General features: G+C 37.9%; 1 protein-coding gene across 6 annotated transcripts in view; it reads right to left on the bottom strand.

Moving 5' to 3' along the window:
- The window catches only part of LOC5575608, a 362,169-nt gene that overhangs the window by 73,103 nt on the left and 276,281 nt on the right, over window positions 1–12,785 (bottom strand). The gene's annotated exons all lie outside the window — the stretch shown is intronic.

The following is a 12,785-nucleotide window of genomic DNA, read 5'->3' on the forward strand; positions in this document are numbered from 1 at the left end:
GTAAATTCTGAGAAGAGTTTTGATTGAGAAGATAGACGAAATTTGGAGTTACGTCCGTTTGGAAGCGTAACCATTGAAAACACTTATTTCCAATAGTTTAATTAAGCATTCTTATACTTTTGAGCATATTCAAATGTTTTCAATGGCACATTGCACTTATAGGCCGCCAAAGTATTTCACAATTAACTGATTTTCCATAGGTTCAAGTATTTTAAGGCATTACGGAGCTAATTTCATCATGTAACCAAATTAGTTCTGGTAGCACAATATTTTGGCTAGCTTGATGAACCCATGTACTCATGATTCAGTTTATTTTACATGCAATTATTGTTACCTGTTGTACATCGAAGAGAAGTATACGTCAAGGAATACTTTACGAGGTAAGTTTTCGGTTATGGATAACAGTGTATGGAATAAAATAATATTAAAAACGTAGAAAGCAGCGATACAGAATGGAAGAAAACAATGCAAAGTTTAGAACATCCGTTGTTATTTTGTTTAATGAGTTCAAATTTGTATCATTTACAGAGCTTAATTTTATATGTTTGTCTTTGTCAATTTGGAAAGCTTTGTGAGGCTCCAAAAGTATGATTTTTGTTTACTTCACAAGCACAGTCTGCAATCGAAAACAAACAAGTTTACATAAAAATCTTCAGATTGTGTAGGATTGGAACCATATTCTGGTATGTCGTCCAGCAGGTTATCAACAGGGCCACAGAACAATTTACGATTTTCCGGTAATCAAAACTGGAATTTACGTTAAATCCATGAACAACTCTGTTTTAACCAATGGCATTACTTCGAATTCCATTATCACGAGACAATGTCATACAAGGTAATTATATATTCGGGACAATAGTATTCAGTCTAATAGTGCGTTCAGGGTGATGACACTCGGGTTAATGAAATTCGGAGTTGAGGTATAGAATCTTCTCAAGAGAGTTTGATTTTCAAGGGAGACATGTAGCATAAAGCTCTGAAAGTGTTATGATTTTAAATTCAATTAAACCAAATAATAACGAATGTTTCTTACTTTTCTTAAGCATATTTCAAGTACTGAGGCTTTCTCTTCACGAGTTACCATGAGAATGGACTGATTGATTTATACAATTCTTTTACTATTGTATTCATACAGAGCTCTTACGTGTTCGTAAAATCGAAAAGACCGAGAAAACCAATGGTAAAATTGTAGATTTTTTAAAAAATATAAATGTAGTAATGTATGCTACAAATGATCACAAAAGTATTGACAGTGGTCTAGAGTTCTATAGTTTGGCCAATTGTGCATTACTCAGCAATTGAAGTTTATGTTCTGAGGCAGTACAAAATTAGCCGCAATAGCCGGTAGCTTCTGCTTCTTCTTATTAGCATTACGTTCCAACTGGGACAGAGCCTGCTTCTCTACTTAGTGTTCAATGAGCACTTCAACAATTATTAACTGAGAGCTTTCTTTGCCAAAGTTGCCATTTTTGTATCGTATATCGTGTGGCAGGTACAAACATACTCTATGCCCAGGAAAGTCAAGGAAATTTTCATTACGTAAAGATCCTGGACCGACCAGGAATTGAACCCAATCACCTCTAGCATGACTTTGTTGGTAGCCACGGACTCTAACCACTCGGTTAGGGAAGGCCCAAGGTAGCTAGTTTAGCCAAAACAATGTTTTATGAATAATAATAATGACACGAACATTGCTCCGTAATGCCTTACAGCGCTTAAGCCTTTGAAATAATAATCAATTGTAAAAGAATTTGGCGACATATAAGTGCAATGTGTCATTAAAACCATTTGAACATGCTTCACGGAATGCCTGCCTAAAAGAATGCCAAATTTATCTATTGGAAATTAGTGTTTTCAATGGTTACACTTCCAAAAGGACGTAACTCCAAATTTCGTCTATCCTCTCATTCAAAACTCCTCTCAGAAGTAACAAATAACTATATAAACCAACTTTGATTCAAATTTTCATATTATATTTATTCTGATAACCACGGCTAATAAAAACTCGTTTAAATATCTCAGATTTCCTTAGAATTAGTGGACTAACACATTCAAAAGGGCGTAACTTCAAAACGGGCCGGGTAACGATTTTTTTAAAATTTTGCCCAGATATGCAGCTTGACTATAGAAATCGACTGGTGAGCACAGATTTGATGGAGATTTTTTTCTGATAATAACGGTCAGGGGAGCACCGTGACAGCAAGAATATAACACATTTCTATCAAGAGCAGATCAAAATATCAAAAAAATATGTAATTCTCTTTATCAATTGGTTTCGTTCTGGACGTATTTTTATTAACAGTTAACAAAAGTGATATACTGTTTCGCATTGCATTTATAAGTTTGTCGTAGATAACAAATACACAAGGATGGTTAAGTTCCAAACTGTTTAACCCTAACTAGGGTTAAGTGATGGTGATGAAGCATGGTATTTTTGGTGCGGTTCTTTATTAAATACTCCAAGGTTTCATCCACGCTTGCTTCTAGATGAGATTATGAATAAATTACATATTGATAAAGAATCACTATATACGTGTTTGCAATCATTTGCTTGATGATTTATAATACAGTTAAAATGCTGAAGTGGCTACGTGGATTATGTGAATATGAATAGCGCAGAAGGCGAAAGTTTTCGGATACTGTTTGGTTTACTTTTATTACTGTTTTTTTTTCAAAAGTTGAAGGAGAACAGATTGGTGCACTGGTCACAAGATCATACAAAATTACCTTCGGGAGGGTCCCTTTACACTGCCCAATCTGCGGCAACGAGAAAACGGACACCCCCTAAAGGTAGGCGCACAGATATACATATGATAGACGTATTTCATATTATGTTTTTTTAGACTTATATAATATGTTGAAGATTTGTTATAGGTTGGTAAAACGACTGGCATGACGGCCATCGTTATTCGAGGTTGGTTAAGCGATTGGCATGATGGCCAGATCGCACGGTGATTAGATTCCATAATTCCCAAATATTTAACATAGGGGTGTCCATCAATTAGGTAAGACGCTTTTGGCGGTTTTTAGATTCTCCTTCTCCCACGATAAGATATGTTTTGTATTCGAATTGAAAATAATTTACATGGTGTGCAATCCTTGATTACACTACACTCGCAATGCATGAACGATTGTTCAAAATAAATTTGTTCAATATTCGCGCGAACTGTTCGAGGATATGTAAATACCAACTGTTAGCCACACAGTTCGAACAAACACGTCTTTGGTTCCATGACTGTTGGTAGTAACAATGAATGTGTGTCACGAACGATGAATTCGTCAAAATGTCACTGCTGATATTGTTGACACACCAATGCAAACATCAATGCAAGAATGCTAAGAATTGTTTTCAGGAATACAAATGTCAAGCAAATCGTTAGGAATTTTCTTCGGAAACTCAAACACTTTATGATTTTTAGAATTTCATTCATGATATCGGTAACCCCTCTACCGACAGCTTCATTTTTTACCGCAATAACAATATTCAAACCTTGATAACATTTTTGTTTCTCAATATTTTTGCTCTATTTTTTCACAAGTTCTCAAAAAACTCTTCTAGCTTAAGAATCGATATCTGTCATTGGTTATCTGGTTTCAAAGATATTCCGATGTTCCTTGGGGGACTGACATTCTCCATATAAAATGTCTTTGACGATCATTTTGTTTAACGTTGTTTTTTGATAAATAAAAAGTAAAATGCGGGCTGTTCAAAGCTAGGAGCAACTCAGAACAAATAATACAAATCGGTTAAGTGTCCCAGAAGATATCTGAAAATTACGATATGTTGTTTTTTGAAGTTTAAGATTTTTATTTTGCCAGCGTGGTACCAGAAACCTGAATACTCAATATTCAAAGACGGCTGCACCAAATTGTTTCAACATATTTTCATTAATGTATTGTTCCGAAGAGTGAATATCCGAATACGATAAAAATTCTGTAGTCTGAGATATTAAAGTGAGTTATAGCTACGCGTCGGTCCCCCAAGGAATTTCGGAATATCTCATGATCTAGTTGACCAATGAACAATATTGACACATATTTTAAAACTAGAAGCGTTTTTTGAGAACTTGTGAAATGATTGTGAAAAATAGAGAAACAAAAAATTATCGAGGTTTAAATATTTTTATTGCGATAAAATATGAAGCTGCCGTTAGAAGGGTTAATCGAATGTTTTATCGATTCCTTCCGAAACCCAATAGATTCCTCCAGGACGAACTTTTGTTCAGAATCAGATTTTCTAGACCGGTTTCGATAGGGCTCCAGAAATTCCTCCAACAACTCGCTTAGCATTTTCGCCAGAAGTTCCTCCTGAGATCCCTCCAAGAATTATTCCATGAATTTTTTGTAGGATATAGCAATTTATCCAGAACTTTTTGCCGAAATTCCAACAGCGGTTCATCCAATAAAATCTTCATCAAACCAAAGATATTTCTCAAGTGATTTTTCCAGAAATTCCTAAAGTAGCCCTTCCGATATTTTTCTTGGAGTTTTTTCTGAGATTTTCTCCAGAGATCGCTCCAGAAATTCTTCCGGAGATTCCACCAAAAATTCATCCAAGGATTTTACAAGAAATATCTCCATGAATTCCTATAGATATTCATCAAGAGTTTTCTTCAGGAATTCTCCCAGGAAACTCCCTTTGAAATTTCTCCAGAGATTCGTTCTGGGCTTCCAAAAAGTCTTCGGAGGGATCCATGAAGAGATTTTCCAAAAGGAAATGATGTAGAGATTCTTCTGGAGGAATTTTTGTAAACATTTTTCAATTCCTGGAGAAATTGTTTGGATAATTTCTGATGAAATTCCTGTCCGAAAACCTCTGGAAGAATTCTGTAGGATTATCTGGAGAGATATTTGGAGTCATGCAGCGATTTTCCTGGCAGTAACTATGGTAGAATTCGTGGCTGAGTCCCTGGACGAATCCCAGTAAAGATTTTAATGGAGGAATCACTGGAGACATTCCTACAGGAACTACTTGCGAAATCTCCAAATAAAGGAATCCCGTAGAAATATTCCTACAAAAAAACCTGGAATAATTCTTAGAGAATGCCTGGGAGAATTGCTGAAGGTAATCCTGGAGCCCTATCAGAAACGGTCAAAATTGTCTAATTGCGAAATCTTTGGCAAAAACCCTGTTGCCATCTCTGGAGTAATCCCTTTAGATATTACGGGAGAGATTATCTTGAAGGATTTTCTGGTAATATCCCTGGAGGAATGAAAAACTTTGAAATTTGAACCGTCGTACCGTACTATAAACTACTGAATATAATATGTACCATTAGACTGATGCAAATTTTGAAGTTTTTGCTCCCCTATGCTTAAACGGTGTCAATTATGATGAAAATCATTCACCCAAAATTTGAAGTGATTTGGAAGAAATTTGGTTGTGCACAGACCATTTGAAGTATATATGAAAATAACTATGGAAAAGACAAACCAGAGTTGGGAATGGTAATAGTAGTAGGCAGGGATGGGAAATGTACTGTAGCAAACATTTACCTCTACATTCACATGCTTCTACACGACCATCAAAACAAAAAAATGTCACGGCTCTTCAAAACTGTAATCGTCTTCTTCCCAACGTTTTTTTAAACCCGAATGCGAAATGACTCGAGCACAGTGGTGACACAATTTTTCCGGTTTTCGGGGTTTTGACTTTTCGCTTGGTAAAAGCGGCATAAAATTGGCACTTGTTGATATGTATCGCAACAGAATGATTTTGCTCTTGCTGTTAGTACTAAAAGATTTCAATTTATTGAAAACACAAGCGAAATATTAGCGATTGAATTGTTTAACATTTTTTTTCAATCATTCACCTCGAGATGGCTGCCCGAAAACGATCATAGTGGAGAAACAAAAACATTCAAGCAGTGTGTGAACCGTTGGCAGCGCCACGCCTGATGGTATTGATGCTGCTGCTGCTTTGTGTTTTGGTTAACTGGCAGAATCTGCGGTAAATTGTGGTCACAGTTCCCAAGCCTGGTAGTAGGCTTGAGTTTTTGCGAAAATCACGTGGCTCTTCTAATACAGTAGTTCAATATTGTGAATTTCATCAAGTAGCCTACGTTGGGTACATTAGTTTTCTAAATCAGTAGTGTCATTAAAGGCTGTAAATGCGGGAAATGCAGCGGGAAATTAAACATTTTTCTACAGTAGTTTTGGGTTGCTCTTAGCAACGGGTGTCTTGCTATTTTCATTGCATTTTGCCTACAGAAGCACTGCCGTTATACGCATAATTGTCCCATGTTCTAAAATATGCAATCGAGAAAACCCCTTTTTAAGATTTTAACTCATTTAGGCCTCGTATTGACCAGGTGTGTGGTAAATTAAATTAAATTCTTTACAATAATATAAAGAATAGCGTGTTCATTAGAGTCAAGAGATTGTGTTACTGGAAACAAGTAAATTTAGCTACGAAATTCAAAGTGGGACTGTTATGCCTAGATATATGGGATTTTTTTCGAATTTCTACGCATAAGAGTCCCACTGATAGTAGAGACCAATTAGGTGCTAAGCATACTGCTGTAGATGACCGTTCTTACGTAGAGATTGTACCGAACGTAGAGGACGTATATCCTCAAGACTATGTTAAGGCACCTAATGAAGGCTCAAGTGACATGTGCCAAACGGAGCCACGTGTGGGGAAGTGAAGAAATACGATTTTATAGTTTGGGATGGAAAGCAAAGTTTTCTGTAAGTGTGGTAATCAGAAAATGTATGAGTTAGTGAAAGAAAGAGTGGATGAGTAAGTTAGAGAGTTTATAAGATGTAATAAATTCCTATATCGACTCTTTCAGCTGCAGTCTTGGCAGAAACTCATCTGCGAATTCAAGGTTATTCTGCGGAGTAAATATTTAATTCAAAATTCACGACACAAATCTCCACACGATTTGACATTTCTTTGGACTTGGTTTGCAAAATCATGATAATTGATGCATCGCAAATTAAGTTTTAGAAACCGCCAACATATTTGCCACTTGCATTGAAGAACCAGTATCCGGAATAACCTAGTATGTGGCCAGGTCATCCACCTCTTAAACTATTCTTCTTTTGACTTGATTTGGAAATTCATGAAGTTTGATATGTCGCAAGATAGGTCTCAGAACTGCCAATGTAAGGCCACTTCCTCTGGGAAACAGGGTATCCAGAACAACCTGGCATGTTATCATGTCATCCAAGAACGTTTGAATTACCCTTCTTTAGCCTTGATTTGGGAACTTATGAAGTTAAATGTTGCCAACTAGGTTTCAGAACCGACAATTTAGTGGCCATTTCCCCCAGGGAACCGGGAATTCGGAACAATCCGACGTCAAGTCATTCATCAAATACATCTGAACCACCTTTAGATTTGATTTGCAAATTCATGAAACTTGATGTGTCGCAAGCCAGGTTTCAGATTCGCCAATATAATGGCCACTTCCACCAGTGAACCGGTATTCGGAACAACCCAGCATGTGGCAAAGCCATCCAAAAACGGTCGAACCATTTTTATTTAGACTTGGTTTGCTAAATCATGAAGTTGAATTGTCGCAAGCCATGGACTCGAAATTAAAGTGATTACTGATTCTTCAAGTGGGATTACTTCAGTACTCCCACAATGAATCGAAAATTACGGTAAATTTCTAATCGATGACCGCGGTTTCAAAAACTAGAAGAATTTTGTAATTGATCCTGAAAATTCAACTGGAATTCATTGAAAAAAGGATGGGGAATAATATTTTGATATTGAAAATTTCAATCAAATTTGACGTTAGGCGCGCATAAATGATGAATGTATCCCGATAATACAAATACATAAAACAGGTTGTGTTCCACATGGGATGTAAAACCAACGTAAGAAGATATTCAAAACGATTTTCCCAAACACCAGCTAATTAAAAACTGCCTACTGAATATTTTGTTCGAGATCAGGGCAGCGAATTGTATAGTGTGACAGTTATGCGTAGAAATACAGTAGTGGGACAGTTATGCGTCGAAATTCAACAATGGGACAAATTGACTTGGCTTGCTTTTCATTGAGTTTCCGAACAAAGTTATTTTTTGGTAAGCGTTTTCTAAAACTATACGTAAAAATAAACTCTTTGATGATAAAAAGTAAAAATGCACAAAAAGTAACATGGGACAATTATGCGTATAACGGCAGAGCAATAGGCGTGAGTTTCACTGGCTCCGCTGACTGTGATTTGCTACGCTTGCCTTTTTCAGAACTTTTCCCAGCCCTTTTGTGTTCAGTCCTCTCACTGCTGGTAATAATAATTTATGGAAAAGTGAACAAACTCTACTCATGTGAAATCTTCCCAGCTACATCTTTGCCGAAGACCAACTTTTGATGGGCCGTAAAGATAATTTGTTATTAGTGACAACAAAGTCTAAATCATGCTGAGATGATCATTCAATTACTTTCAAAGCAACACTGCGGTTGAGCTGTAGAACATGAGCCTCGGTACGTGCCATAAAATCCTTTGTTCTTTTGACTTTTACTGTGCGCCGTGTGTTGGTGCTGTCTCGCTCTCTCTCACGGGCGACTTGAAAACAGAGCGCACAGTAAAAGTCAAACGTTTTATGGCATGCATAAGCTCATAGCAGCCTCGATTACTTTGATCTATTCTACCCCCCAGGAGCACCACTGTTGCCTGCCGAGCAGTTGGTTAAGCATGCAAAATGCAAACCTAGGTCATGATTCAGAATAGCAATTTATCTATAAGTCCTATCAAAATGTGGTCTTCAGCAAAGTTGTAGCTGAAAGGAGCAGAGGTTGTTCACTTTTCCATAAAATATTATGTCGAAGAGATAGAGGCCTGGACACAAACGGTTAGGGTTTTCCATAGTAATCTCCATATAAACTTCATATGGCGTGTGCACAGTCAAATTTTTCCGAATCATTTCAAACTTTGGGAGGATGCTATTTACCATAATATAAATCGTTTAAGCTTAGGGGAGCCAAAATTTCAAAATTTGCATCACTCTTATGTACCATTTCCTTCTGAAACAGGTTCCAAGGGTACTTGACCAGAATGGCCATTACCACAAAAACTCCAGAGTTCTATTCCAAGGATCCATATCTTTCATATTAAGCTAAAAAATATGGAAATCGATTCAAAAATGGATTTTTGAGAGCGTTTCGAAATCATGGGTCATTTCTGACTGTTAAATGTGTCACTTTTTCTTAATGCATTAGGAGGGTTAATTAATACTGCAGGGATTTTTCAGGAACTCTTTTCGATCCCTTCAAATGTCTTCCAATAAATTTATTGAAGACTTTCACGAAAAAAAAACTCCCGGGAACTCATTTTCAATTAGTTACGTTGTATTCTTGCCTAGAAACTCGTTTTATAGATTTTTCTCTAAATCTCTATAGTATCCATTTCCCCAGGGACTCTCCAGACAATTTTGCACGAAATTTTTCAAAAAAAAAAAAAAATCTCTATTCCCTTAAGAAGAACTTTCAATCACAACCGTATTTTCTAAACCAGTTTCGATAAAGCTCCATTCCATTACTAAATGGATTTTCTAGAGTGTTCTTTCAGAGACTCCACTGGTGATTCCTTCAGAAAAATCTCCAGAGATTTTTCCAGATAATTCTCCATAAATTTGACATTTTTTACATTATTCCAGAAAAAAATATAGACAGAAATTTCTCCAGCGAAAGCATTACAGTAATTCTTCCAAAGTTGCTCCAGGGTTTTTTCAGGGATTTCTCCAAAGATGTTTCCAAAGAATCCTCCAGCAATTTACTCAGGTAATCCTTTCGAGATTTTTCCATCAATTTCTTCAGAGATTATGCCAGAAAACCCTTTTTATGGTTCCTCCACAAGTTGTCCAAGGGATTTTCTTAGAAATTCCTACAGAGATTTTTCCTGATATTCCATCAAAATCTCCGACAAGAATTTCCCCAGGGATTTTTCTAGAAATTAACGCAAAAATTTGTCGAGGATTTCTCCCAGAAGTTCCTCTAAAGATCCAACAGGAGTTTCTTAAGAAGATGAAAAAAACGAATTTAGTACTTTACCATTTAATTCCCGCGTATTTCGACCTCAATTGTAAGGCCGTCTTCAGTGTCGTGTACTAGACTCGACTTCTTAATTCTTAATATGTTTTCTATAAGTACCTCTTGGAATTTCTCCTGGAATCCTTCCAAATATGACTCCAGGAATTTAACTACGGATTTCTCCAAAAAAAATATTCATTTTAGAAGTGGAGGGTTTCATGATAGAATCTCTGGAAAAAAAAATTCAAGAGGAATTCTTTGAAAGATTCCTGAAGGTATTTTTGAGGCCCAACACAATTCTTGAGATAAACTTCTAGGTAAATCCCCGAAGGATTTGTGAAAATAGTTGTGTAGTTGTAAAAATCCTTAAATTACTTCCTGTAGCAATTTTTCCAAAACTATCTTTGAGAGAATTTCTGGAGTAAACTCTTGAGGAATCTCTTTAGGAATTCGTGAAGTTATTACTTGTAGAATCCATGTAGAAATTCCTGGTGGAATCCCTACAGGAATTCTTGGTAGAATATCTGGAGCAATCTGTTGAGAATCCTTGGAAAAATCTTCGGAAGAATTCCTGGAGCCTTATCTGATCCGATCATAAAAAATCTGGATGCGATAAAAACTTCTTCGTGGAGGAATCTATGTCGAAATCGTTGCATGGATCACTGAGATTATCTGGAATAAGTTTGTGGTAAAATCCCTGCAGGAAAATTCCAAAAATTCCTGGAGTGCCTTTGGAGACATTTTTTTTCCAACATCAATGTTTCCATTATCAATCTGACCAGGACAAATTAATAATTTGGTTTCCTTTCCTACCACACAGCTTTCTACGGTAGCTATGCAACGCAAGTTCGACGAACCAACATGTTTGAATGCACGAATATGTTCCTACGAAATGTTTGCTAGTAGTTCGTGCATATATTACACAGTTCGAGCAAACATTCGTGCACTGTACGCACTGTGTAATCAAAGCTTAAGAAATCTCAAACCCTATCCCTTACGTAATGAATGGACGACCCCTGACGATTGTGCTAGAAAGATTTGAACGTAAGTCAAGATTTCGATTTTGCGATGTACCGCTTAAACACCGCTAGTGCATGACGGCTCACCATAGTAGCATATCCGAAAGAACTTGAAACTATTGAGGACCAGAACTACACGTCCAAAGCCCTGATAAAGGTGGATGGTTATGATGGCTACGACCGTGTATCATGTAAAGAACAAATTGACAATGCTGTATTGTGTCAGTACCGCGGAGACAGCCCCTCTAATGCGGTGTAGGTAGCGCAACCCTGGTTCTTCTTCTTCTTTCTGGCATTACGTCCCCACTGGGACAGAGCCTGCTTCTCAGCTTAGTGTTCTTATGAGCACTTCCACAGTTATTAACTGAGAGCTTACTATGCCAATGACCATTTTTGCATGCGTATATCGTGTGGCAGGTACGAAGATACTCTATGCCCTGGGAAGTCGAGAAAATTTCCAACCCGAAAAGATCCTCGACTGGTGGGATTCGAACCCACGACCCTCAGCTTGGTCTTGCTGAATAGCTGCGCGTTTACCGCTACGGCTATCTGGGCCGCAACCCTGGTTAGGTGACCTTTCGAAGACTCTTTACCAACCAAGAAAGGCAAAAGTAGAGCACACGGATGGATTCTATGACAACAGACCCGGCAACGAATAAAGGACAAGGAATGGAAAGTCGGATCCTGGAACGTGAGAACTTCGAATGAAACCGCGCGTTTGGGGCTTCTGGCTCGTGAATTGCGGGATGTCGGCGTGAAAGTGGCAGCTATCCTGGCAATACGCAGACTGAAAACCGGAGAACGTGAACTCCGAGTGGTGGATCCCATGTTCAACACTTCATTCGAGTACCACATCTACTAGAGCGGCGGCGGCAGAGCAGAACGTGGAGTTGGCTTCATAGTGATTGGGAAGCAGATGAAACGAGTTTTTTGGTGGAAACGGGTTAGCGACCGAATCTGTGCATTGATGATGCAGGGCAAGTTCTTCAACTACAGCCTGATCAGCATACATGCGCTGGTCATTCAATTTGAAAATACAATTTTTGCATTTCATGCACACTTAAAATACTTCACAAAAAGCTTCTGCAGTTTGATGCAAGCAATAAGTTGAATAAATCAGTTGAATCAGAGAGTTTCTAGTCGTACGTTAGTCAAAAGTATATTTCACAAAAGTTCTGAAAAACTCACGCATCAGTAAGACCAATAAACGTTTTTTCAACAGTTGATAGTTTTGTATCACATTAAATGTAAAGCAGTTTTTAGCGTGATAAAATAATGGCCGCACACTTCCGGCTTACTTGGATCATTTTGATGAAAATTTTAGCTTGACAGCAACCTGGCAATCAGCAGTACCTACTTCGCTCGAAAGAATATCCGCAAACACACCTGGCGACACCCGAATGGGGATACCTGCTCCCAAATAGAACACGTGCTGGTTGATGGGCGACATTTCTCAGATGTCAGGACCTTCCGAGGTCCTAATATCGACTCGGATCATTATCTCGTTGTAGCTTAAATTCGGGCCTAATAATCCAGCATCACGAGTTCCAGAACTAACAAAACGCTGCGCTTCAATATCCAACGCTTTTCGACTGATGGGGTAGCTGCACACTACCGTCAGCAGCTAGACGAACAGTTGGGAAGAATCAACGTTTCTGGAGATGTCGACAGCCTGTTAACCCTATCCAAGAAGCTGGGACAACAACGGCGCGGGAAGTGATTGACACTGGTCAACGACGTAGACGAAACGACTGGTTCGAAGGAGAGTGCCAGAGAGTGAC

Source organism: Aedes aegypti, chromosome 2 (genome assembly GCF_002204515.2).
Source record: "Aedes aegypti strain LVP_AGWG chromosome 2, AaegL5.0 Primary Assembly, whole genome shotgun sequence".
NCBI lineage: Eukaryota > Metazoa > Arthropoda > Insecta > Diptera > Culicidae > Aedes > Aedes aegypti.